Source organism: Gavia stellata, chromosome 12, assembly GCF_030936135.1.
Source record: "Gavia stellata isolate bGavSte3 chromosome 12, bGavSte3.hap2, whole genome shotgun sequence".
NCBI lineage: Eukaryota > Metazoa > Chordata > Aves > Gaviiformes > Gaviidae > Gavia > Gavia stellata.
The window spans coordinates 24,496,071-24,508,245 of record NC_082605.1 but is presented as its reverse complement, the minus strand read 5'-3'; positions in this window follow the sequence as shown (position 1 = coordinate 24,508,245).

The following is a 12,175-nucleotide window of genomic DNA, read 5'->3' as shown; positions in this document are numbered from 1 at the left end:
CCTTCCAATACTTAAGAATTAGGGAAGAAAACTGTTTGGCAGAACGTATGTACCTGCATGTGACTTATAAAGAGACCGGCAAGGGACAGCCTTCGTTGTCCGTGCATCAAGTGCAAAGGGAAGAAAAAAATGGTGTAAACTTTTCCCTGGGTGAAGGTTGGAAGTAAGAACTAGGAGCTGCTGAAGTCAGGGACAGAGTAGATGACACTTTATGACGGATGGAGTCATAAGATTAGGTTAACTAAAGATTTTCACAGCAGCTAATGGGTTCAGAAAAATAGCTAAAGCTACTCAAATACATTTTGCACAGACCATTAGGCTGCCAAGAAAACCCATTTGCTCACTGAATAGCATCAACAGTCCACGTGTTACTCACATTGTATAAGTACTATGAGATGAATTACATATAAAATTAATTTCACTGCTGAAGAAGGAACTGGGACAAGAAGTCACATTTTGGTGAGTTATTTCAATAAGTTATTTCTTTTTCATATATTTGTAAATGAAAGACAACAGATAAATACATTTTCTACTGTAAATGTAATAGTCCTTAAAAGAAGCTGACCTCTTTAATATAAGCAGCTTGGCTATATGAAATGTTTTAGCTGATTGGAAAACCAGTTAGACAAGACACCAATAAAGTGCTATTTTGGAGGAGTTTTGTATTTTGCATCCAAGTGTTAGAGTGGCAAGTTCCTGCTAAAGCTTAGGCATGACGAACAGGGAAGAGTATTTTATTTGCCTTCTGTACTTTCTACTGTTCTATTTTATTCTATTAATAGGAATTAGTTGGTAAGCTTCCTCAAGATCCTCTCATCTTAAAATTTCATAAACAGAATAAAAGTTAACACTGAGTCACTTATCTATGAGCAAAATGAGTGTTTATGCTTTTCCATATGTTATTGCGGTGCATAAATTTGTGCTTCACTAAGCACTACCCACATGTACCCTAAAGGGTTTTTTTTCGTCTTCCACTAACACATGTTCAACAGCTTGAGTTAGCATGTAAAAAATTTATAAAAGAAGCCGTGGTCTAAAAATCCCCAGTTTTTAATGATAGACCTTGAATTTATTGTTGATTAATTTGGAGAGAATGTGAAATGTTTTATCTCTGCCTCCCAGAGGAGATGTGCCTCCGAGGCACGTTTTGGGGACGTGCCCGTCTCTCTGGGGTGCTCCCCTGCACGCTCCCCTTGCTCGGGTGGCATCTCACAATCAATGAGGGGTTTACATTCAAGAAGTAGTTCGTGGGTTTGATCTTGATTCTCACACATCTGAGAGTCTTAAGCAAAACATGGCCACAATCCCGTTGGCACAAAACCCATATACATAGACCCTTTTTTTTCTGCTTTGTCCCTGAGATTAAGGAAGACTTTTACCAACTTTGGAGGCCAGCAGCACCATCAGGGAAGATGAAAGAAAAGCAAACCCTTTGCTTACCAACACCCTTGGTGCATCTTTGTCAGCAGGGACTGAACCTGGCACTTTGGCGCTGAAACTGTCAACACCTGCCCAAGTTCAAAAAGAAAACCTGACAGCGCGGTCTCAGCAATGCGATCCAGCTCTGCAGCCTGCAGCGGAGGGGCCCGTGTCACCTGGTGGGAGCAGGAGGAGCGTGTGTCCTTGCAGACTCTGGGCCGATGATAAGAAGTGCTGCTAAGCTCAGCTTTCCAAACCGACAGTGAGCGGTCTCTCTTCCAGTCGTCTCTAAGTCACTTTAGCATGGTGAAACCGGGACCTGGTGCAAACATCTAGCTCGACATTGCTGTTGCATCACTAGATCAGCGGACGGTGGAGCAGCATCGTTTGTCTCCGTCTTCGCATCAGAGGGAAGCAAGGTTTTGGTGTGCAGGGAGTTGGCACGCTTCTCCTCGCTTGTCTCATTCCCTCACCCCAAATTCATACGTGACAGAGTCCCAGAGTGGCCTGAAATAAATGGTCTGTACTTGGAAGAATTCCTGCTGGCTGTAAGTAAACATTTACCATTTTAGCTTTAAATAATGCCAAAGTAAAATCACAGTCATTAATATTCACTATATGATTTTGCTGTCTACAAAATGAATAAAATGGGTATAATAATCCAGGTGAAAAAAGGGTTTGGATCATTTTTTATGAATTATTTTGAAAAGGCAGGCTTTTATATCAGCATCCTGTTAAACAAAGAGGGGGTTGTGTGGGACCATGTAATCCTTTGTTATACACTTAATGATGAAGGCACAGGAAAGAGGTTGGCAGAATTTAAGACGCATCCTGGCATACAGAGAATATTAGACCAAGCTGTTTAAGTCTTAAAACTGAAGACCATGGCTCCCACAATAGGAAGATCACTCTCAGACAGATATTGCACCCTTTTATAGGCCAAGTCTTCCATGCCATCCCATCTATGCCTTGAAGAAGCCCGTTGAGGCCAGAGGACTCCTCACGTCTGCAGCCCTGTCGGACGTTGGCTGGCCGCACTGGCTTCATGAGCCATTCATTTTACCTGTGGTTCCTCCTATGGAAACCCTGAGAAAGGATGGTGTTAACACAGGAATTTAGCAGGTTTGCAGACCAGATTTTTGTCTCAATATTTGGAAGGGAGCAGAACCCGCTGTCAGCCACAGGGTTTTGACGTTCTCCTGCAACTACCACTGTAGGATGTGGGATCCCCCCGTGAACTCCTTCCAGAAGGGTGTTGTCTGCCCTCCATTTGCCAAAGGGGACGAGATCCTTTCCTTTCTCTTCTTTCTTTTGCAGTCGTAACAATTCTTAACTACATAACCAGGGCTCAGATGCACCTTGTAATGCATGCACTTTTTTCTCCCTATTTTTATGGAGCCTGCCTGGGGCTGTGCCCCCGGCTACCGCACTAGGGAGCCCCAGGGTCAAAACCAGCATTGTAAAGCGGCCGTTTGATGATGTAGTGGCAGTGGAGCAGCAGTAAGACCCGTGCCAAGCAAGGGACTTGGGACTCTGGAAGATCTGATACTACTGTGATTTCACACAACATGAGCAGAACAGTCCCACCGTGCTCCACCTGCATGCTGCTGGCAGGTTTCTGGAATCCAGCAAGATTTTACAGGGAACAGTTTCTTCATCTCAAGATGGCTTACAGTGATTACCCTGTACCCACGGAATAAAGCTAAGATCTACTCAAGATTTGGTCAAAACCAAGAGGTATGAAATAAATGAATAAACAGAAAAGAGACCAGAGAAAACCCTGGGGTTTATACCACAGTATTCTAACAGTTTTATGCCAGTGTACTGCAGAGCCTGGCTTGACTGGGCACTGATAGATCTGGGGGCTGGAAGGGTGCAGGGGAGGGAGGGTGGAAGCCGGTTTTCCGAATGTCCAACTCACGCAGCCAATTTATCCACCGAAGCCACCCAGTGCCCATGTAAAAGCTATTCTTTATCAGTGCCACTGGTAGCGCTTTTTTGCCGTGTATGCGAGAGAACTGTTGGCATCTCAAGCAGAAAACCAAACCCTTTGCCACTGCCTCCCCGTGCCGGTATCCTGCTGTTTTGCACCCTCCAGCCAGGCGCCCGCGGGGCAGGGCCAGCCCTGCTGCAGCATCCCCTTGGCACGCCCAGAGCGTGCCTTGGTGAGCTCAGCCTCCTGCCACGAGAACGGGTGTTTCTGATTGACCGTGCATCTGAACAGTTACTTCCTGAGGGATTTCAAGCACTTTTTTTGTGTGTCCTTGCTGGAAATGGCTCATTTTTAATTTCATTATATTGCTTCATAATATTTAGAGTCTACCAGCATAGAGATATGCAGGCAGTATCCTATGCAGATTATTATCCTTTTTAGCCATCTGTCCACAGACATCCAAAACTCCAGTCTTTTCTACCACTTAGCTCACTACATCACCTGTGTACGCCCAGACTGCAAAATCATGTCTTTTTAATCACCTGCCGCCATTGGTCAAGTTCTTTTACACCCGCATTACACAGTTTGAAAATGATTGTGGGGAAATGTACTTATTCTCCCTCCTGATCCCAAGAAGCAGAACTGGGCCTTGTGTTCCGTGGATTGCAGGGACTGTGTGAGTGTGGGGCTAATAAAATGATGGGGAGGGAGACAGAGGAGGCAGAGAGAGATGTAATAGACTGGTGACTAAGTATTCATCAACAGCGAAGTACTATTAATTGAAAATAAGTTACCAGAGGTCCCCCTGCTTTCAGGGAGGGGTGTAATACCAGCAAGGTGTCCCCTCCCTCCCTTTCCCCCGCCGCTCCGCAGCCCCACCGCTTGCTCCCGCAGTCGCGTCGCTTGGTCTGGCATCCATCGGGACCGCTGCTCCGGCTGCTGCCGCGCTCTTACCAGGCCTGTGGCTGCAGCGCTTGAGGGGCTTTTGAAGCTTGTTTCCTTAGGTTCACCTAACACCTTAAATCGGGACTTCTTTTCTTGGTCTGATGACCAAGAGAGGATGAAAGGCGTCGGCGTGTGCTGCTCATCCGTTCTTCTGCTAAGCCGTGCAAAATGCAGCCTCGCTCTTTTAAGTGAGCTGCAGCAGGAGGTGGAAGGGAAAGCTGATACCGTTCCCTGTAGGTCCATTTTCTGTACAGGGACTATTTTTGGTTTTGTACATTATATGCAGCCAAGTGTACTATAGGCATCAAAAAAAATAGAGGAAAAAATAAAGTTGAGATCATTCTTAAGGGAAAAAAAGAAAGAGTACTCTTCTTGGGCAGTAAAAAGTAAAAGCAGTTACTGAAAATAAAACAGTTACTGAAAATAAAGGTGTGATTCAAATACAACGCTCAGTGGCTGTATTGAGACAGCAAACAGCAAATAGAAATCTTGGAAAATAAATGCACTCCTACGTACAGTAGTTAAGGCAGCATGACCCCTGCCCCGTCTGGGGGTCTCGGATTTACTGACCATGGTACAGGGTAAAATAACTCATACAAGTGCTGTGAGGTATTGCGACTGCGGGCACCCTTACGAAGGCTGGATTGCAAATACTCGCTAGGCACGCAGCAAAAGGGGCCGTGCAGAAAATCACTCACCGGGGCTTGAAGCAACCAAACCCAAAACGCAGTGAGTGGCTGGGCAGGCGGGGAGGAGAAGAGCGGTAGCAATGCCGGCACGCCCCAAAGCAAGCTCTCTCTGCACGCTCCAGCAAGGAGAGCTGCAGTCTGCAGGGCGAAGGGCTCACAGCACCGAAGGCTGCGCAGAGCAGTGAGCGCAGCGGCTGGCCAGCCTGCCCTGGATCCCACCATTTCCCATGTAATCCCTAACAATCGATGACTTGCTCAGGGACTAGGAAGCAATCGCACGGAGGGCCTTTCCCAAACTGCTGGCAGGAGCAAACCCGCTCCTCTTAGCCGAGATTGCCAGCGAGATGCCAGAGAACCAACACGTGTCCCTCCCGGGATGCTGAGCGCACCGGCGGGCTCCCACGATGTGCTCTCAAGAGACTGAAATAAGAGGTTCAAATGCAGCAGCTCTCTCACTTGCCCCCTATAACCCTTCTTTCTTTGATCCCTCAGTAAATATTAAATAAAGCTGCGATGATTGGCAAGCTTACAATAAAATAGGGAATTGAAGTTGGCAGCTCCAGATGTGGGCGGCGTAAGTTCAAATCTATTTCCTCCGAAGTGTGGGCTGAAGGTGAATAACTAATAGAAACAAGCCCACAGGGCACAGCCCAAATCTTGTTGGACTCCAGCTTTTGTAACTTCATGCATGCAGCCACCCGCAACATATTCAAAATTTGTCTTTTTGACGCAGTTTTGGGAAAGGCCAGGGATGCTGAGGGCTGGTGGTGCAAGTCTGACTCCCTGGGAGTCAAAGGCAAAGCATCCGCTGAGCTGGATGGAAGCAGCATCTCACCCTTAAGCTTTTATTAATTTGTTATAAATAATATTAATTATGCCTGTAGCACAAAAAGCAATTACCAAAATATTTTGCTAAACATCTTATCAAAAAGACTGTTTACCAAAAAACACTCAACTGTATCAAAGCCTTTACAAAAAGCTCTCTTAGAAATTAATAAATATGTTTGATTAGCACTTTCATGGATGCACAGATTCTGTATATGGCAGCATTATAGTGCATTTAATTATATATAAAGGCAATTAATGTCACAAATGAAGACTAAGCTCTGACTCAGCCTAAATAATTGTCATTATCTATCATATAGCATGCCCAGAAAGCTTAACTCTGCAATGATATTTATGAACAATAAACTTGGCATTAACATACCAAAACAATTTGGGTATAATTCAGGCTAAATAATAACTGCCAACAAAAAAAAATCACTCTCATTCTTCACGATTTTTTTCCTAGCATAATCACATAGGCATTTTTCACAGTATGTTCATCACGATGAGAAGTGAAACATTTTCTTCTCTTGAGAGTGTGCTATAGATTGCACACCAGAGACCGAGCGTGAGCACGTGTGCGAGTAGCTGCTCTGCCTCCCTGTGTCGGCAGCACCTCAGGGAGGGTATTCCTTGGGTGGCTGACTCTCTTCTGGCTGAAGGACAGCTTTCCATGGAGGTGCAGAGCCCGTGGTCACCTCTTACTTTACACGCACTTCCCTCAAGTAATCATCTCCCTGCTCTACACAGCCTGAGGTCTCCGTGCTGGAGCCAGCTGTAGTTTTACATGCTTTTTGCAGCAGCTACTAACACAAGCTCATGGGTGTTTTTTTTTTTCGGGGGGGGGGAATCCCACTAGCTGTCCTTGTCCAAGCTAAGTCCTTCTTACTTATGAAAGGCCCCATCCTTGACAGCTACCATTTGTATGACATAAAACGTGTAGTCTTTTATGCAAAGGGCCAGCTACATTTGCATCTGTTCAGTTCACAGGAATGATAACACACCGACAGGGACCAAAACCAGTATCGTAATACCAATGTGTAGTCAGTGGGTAATAAGATGAAATGTTATGAACACAACGGAAACGCTCCATTGATGCTAAGTACAGCCAATTGTAAAATAAAGGACTCTAAATGGAGGTGAGGGCTCATGTTTTTTGTTTGAAGATGTGCTATGTGGGGATGTGTAATAGCATGGTGTAGCTTGTGGAATAAAAAAAAAAGGATCAACAGCCTACAATGCAACATCATCACCTTGAATAAGCTGTTAAAACAGTGCCTTGCTGGTCTCCTCAGTGACCCACTTCAGGGTTTTAATACATAGCTATAGAGAGATAGAGGTGGTTCCAAAATTTACTATTGCATTTATATTATTAAATATCAAAATTAATCCATAAATAAATATTTTACTACAACAAGCATGATGTATTATAGATTATAAATTATATTTACATGTGTGTAACATAAAGTGGTTATCTATATATAGAGATACGTACATTTATAAAGAGAGCTATTAATGTACGTCACCATATAGTAGGAATAATACAGATGTATGAGTACAGGTCTGCCTCCTTTAATTCTACACTATGTTCACGGAGAAGCCAGTCATACGCTGGTTGACCTTTCAGTCATCCCAGTAGGGAACGGTAACCCTGTGATCTTGCCTGCACTGGCTCCACCAGCCATCCGGCTGTGGAAGACACCAGTGAATGACACAAATCAAAGCGAGCATATTCCATGTAGTACTTTGATATATGAAAATATTTTTAGGGTTTTCATGCCTCCTCGATTTACTTACTTTTTCAGGCAGTGATCAAACTAGAAAGCCATTCAGGATGGATAAATCATTTAAGACTGACTCTGTGTTAACCTAAAGTAAACGAGTAGAGAACTTTGATGTTGAGTCTGTGCATGTTCAGAGGAAATTCGGCCCCGACTGCAGTCAGATGTATAAAACATCAGGCAGCTAACCTTTAACGAACAGTGCAGCTCATGAACCAGGGGCTTGTGGCTGCTATACACACTTCGTGTACATGTGTGTGCATGTATGCATACCCACACACCCCTATAAAAATAAAATAAGCATAAATATGAAGTGCTCAGGTTTTATCCTCTGTTGGATCTAATGCAACACGAGCTGGGAGAAGAAATTAAAAAAAAACGAAAACTCACATCACTCCCTCCCAGCAGTACCCTTTCCTCCTTCCACCTCATTCCCCCTTCTCCAAAAAAAAGTGAAAAACAAACCATTTTTTTTGCCCATTTAGAAAAAAAAAAAAAAATTAGGGCCTTTGAGCAAGAATCACTCTTTGATGGTAGCATACTTATTTAGCCCAATGCTGGCTCTGTCGTGTTTATGGACAGTATAGAGAAAAAAGATAATGTTGCAGAGCCTCTGCCTTCATTATTTGTTGGGCTGATAATTAATTTCTTGCTAACAAAGCCTTTACTTGGGTGGAATTTCATCTTTTGGCTGCTGTAATTCATTTTTATATCTATGAATATTAAAACGACAACAAGAAGGCCTTGGAAACATCTCTCCAGCCCCCATGCTTGCACGCATAAAGAGTTGATCAAGGTCTGACACAGAGGTCTTCATCACTATGCGCTGTGGCCCATGTTGCAGCTGTCATATTTTCTTTTGATGCTGATTAACTTCATCAGCATAATTGATCAAGTTGTCTAGAGAAAATGTGAGGCTAAATACTTTCCAAAGTAATCATCACATTGCACCCAAAATGCTGTTACTATGCTGAAGGCAGCACGCAGGTGCTGTGCTGCAACTGGAATGAGTTTCCTCTCACCTCTTGCCTAAACTTTTCCCTTTTTTTCCCCCCAGCTCACTCAACAGTTGCCTGGCAGATGGACGTTGATTAGTTGTTCATTTAATTGCGTTCTGGTGTGCTGTTGAACATAATGTCCTTCAAAGTCATGAAGAAGACTCAACAGTTGAAGACAGCTTTGGAGACCATCAAACACAGACAGGAGGGCTTTCTCTGCATGATGGTAACTTGGCTTTTGGGGGTTGTTACAGATCCCAGTGCTTAAAAAGGCACTTTTTTTTTTTTTTGCAATTAGCTGCCAGCTCCCCCAAGACCTTTTCCAGATCCTGCTCTTTGTGCACAAAGCCTGAAGTACTGCTGTGTCAGGTTTTTGGATGTCCACGTCTGACAACATCATGAAATAAACTTTAGTCACAAGGGGGGAGGGGGAGGGAACAACTGAAAAAATATATTTATTGGAGTAAATAAAAAAAAGTTAACCAAAATCCTTTATTGATACATTCTTGGATAATATCACAGGATCGAGAGAATGGAAAGGAAGGGAGGAGTTTGCGGCAAAGATTGGTTTCACTAAATTGGCACATAAGCAGCAAGATTAACGAAATTACTTATTACAAACAGTATAAAACATACATGCTTTTTTAAGTCCTTATCACACTGGTCAATCATGGTGGGGCATCAACAAAGAAAAAAACCTCAAGACATGTAAAAGCCATATTCTTTCCTCCAAATATCGTAAGAATTATTGAAATTATTGCAAAATAGTCATATACCATAAATAAAATAACAAAATAGAACACAAATACAAATATCAAACATAAATTATTAACATGTACCATAAAATACATTACTGGCATGCATTCCAAATATCAAGACCTCTACTAAAACTCAGCAAAAAACCTTTCTGCTTCCTCTGCAGCCCATCAGAGTTGTGAAGGGGGGGACTAACTTCGCCAGCACAGTTTTTGGTCTTTAAATTCTGTTTTTGTTTGTTTAGTTAAAAAAACCCAAACATATATGGATTGCAGTGATACAATAGTAATCATACAAGTCATGTACACAGGTCTTTTAAATCCTTAGTTGTTGGGGTTTTTTTTTAGATGTGCTAAGAACAGGGCCTCAATGAAACTGTGCATTCAAAAAACAAACAGTGAACTCGAAACAACATGGATGGCCATATGCAAAATCCTCACAAACTGTACAGAAACTTCAAAAACTTGCAGTCTGGAAGTACATAGAAAGACAGAATTAGCCCCTTAGAGTCCTTGTAGCTGAAGGCAGCCCACCCCGGGGAGCCGGTCCTCCCGTGCCGCAGCCGGGCGCAGACCCAAGGCCACAGCCGACGGCAGCGCCAGCGACGTACTAAGCCGAGAGCGATGAAGGATATTTCAGGGAGCGGCCGTTGGGAGCGCGGGGCTCCTCTCGCGCTTTCCTGCAGCATCGCCGGGCCCTCGCCCCAGCCCGAGGCGGACACCCCGCGGCTCGGGAGGAGGTCTGCGCCAGCGGTGGATGAAAATCCTCACCCGTCCTCCGCCCCACGTGGCAAAACAGACTAGATAACCAGGTTGTTATAACTGACGTACTTCTTTTTTGCAGCAGGGCCTGAAAGAAAACCAGAGAACGGTCAGCAAGCCCGCTGGCCAAGACCGCCCGGGAAAGGGCTGGCTGCTGGTCCGAGGGCTGCGGGCGAGCGCAGGGATGCGCCGGCAGCTCCCGCAACCCCGTGAGCCCCTTCCCTGTGGGCAGCACAGGACCCCAGCAGACGGCTATCAGAGCAGCCGAAGCCGTGTCTCCAGCTCTAGCTATTGCTATAAACAAAACTACCGCTGATTGATTTTGTTATACTCTTGCAGTCTGTGTGACTTCACTGCTGAGGCACCGTAACTAGATCCCATTAAGATTTCTTTTTTTTTTTTAAAAACGGTGACTTTCTCTACAACTTCTTAAATCTCCTGGCCTAGAATTGTTTTTTCTCATGGATAGTGATTCTTAGTCAAGTTTTATGACTTCTGAGAGTTTTTCAATGTGGGGATCAAGGTACCAGCTTTCCTAATCATGACCTTCAAATTACATCTGTTTGCAAGCAGAAATAAACAAAACCAGTCAGTAACTACTTTGGAAGCCTACTAATACTTCTGTTAGTAAAAATGGCAAATATTTGCGGCTAAATACAAAGCAAAATATTCTGCAGTACTTTGGCAACATTGACAGATTAGGGACATAACAACTGATAACATGTTCGCCATCAGGCATTTTAACGAAAACATCACTATTTATATGCAAATTCTGTCACTAGGATGTAACTACTTGTACTGGGATTATGAGATTTTATATTGAACTGCGTTCCAGTGAATACAGAAAAGGCCTTTCCCCCCTTACTCACTTAAAAAAAAAAAAGAAAAAGTGGGTGTATGAAGTATGTATGCTCTTGCAGTAAAGATTCAAATCCAATATTCTAACTGAGTTATCATGAGACCAGTTTAAGCTAATGAATATTATCAAAAGGTTAAAATTACCAAGCATTGCTGTTATTATCAACTATTCTTATTCAGCATTTGTGGTTTTTTGAGTAACTTGGAGTCAATAAACTACATTAACGTGAATCATAATCACCCATGCGCAGAAAAACTGGATATATAAACAAACCTGAGCCTCAGTGCGTCCCCCAATAAAATACACATTTGGAAGATAAGTAAGAGAAAGGGATAAGGCTGATTTTCTGGGATTGCTGAAAACCTCCTGCTCTTTTTGCCTCCGCTGCTGCCCTGCCCGGGGCGGGAGAGGAGGTCTGCCAGCCCCCCGGAGCATCCCCCCGCCTCGGAGACCTAATGCACCTCCCTCTGCTACCCACAGCCAGCGTGTATTTTCCCTTGGCGTGTCCAACAGCCAGAAAGCGTTACTAATCAGAGACCACTATTAATTTTTCAGGTGGCCTGGTTTTCAGAAATACTTGCTTAAATAAGGACAGGCTCTCCACCAACAATTCAGAACATTTTGAGAGTTCAATGCCTGAGACTGCAGTCCAATGTAAATATTTTTCATGATGTTCACTATCTTTTTTACTGACAAAGACAAAGAAACAATTTTACTCCTAGGTATTTTCAAGCCTGTCATTTAAGAACCTCCTGTGTAACACCAGCACTTTGCAGTATTATTCTGAAACCCTAATTCAGCTGTTTCACCGTGTTCCATACGAGAGTCAGAGCTGTCTGTTCAATCAAGCACTGATCCTACAAAACGCTGATCATCTTCAGTTCCCATTAACTTCTCTTGGACACGAAGGTGTTCAACACATGGCAGGATAAAACTCATTACCCTTCAAGGTTAGACTGAAAATATTCAATAAACTGTGGTACGCTATTAAATGCTGAGGAGAGGTAAAATGTAGCTGGAAAAGAAATATCATCATGAAAGAAGTTGCAAAGTAATTACATGTATTATTTTGCGATATACTTCAGCTTTATCCATTACATGCTCCAATTCGAAATAGCTCCTATGACAGGGAAGGAGACTTTTGATACTCTCCAGTGCTGGTTCATATCCTGTCAACCCCTCTAATGCTTACAGGGGTTTTACTCTAGC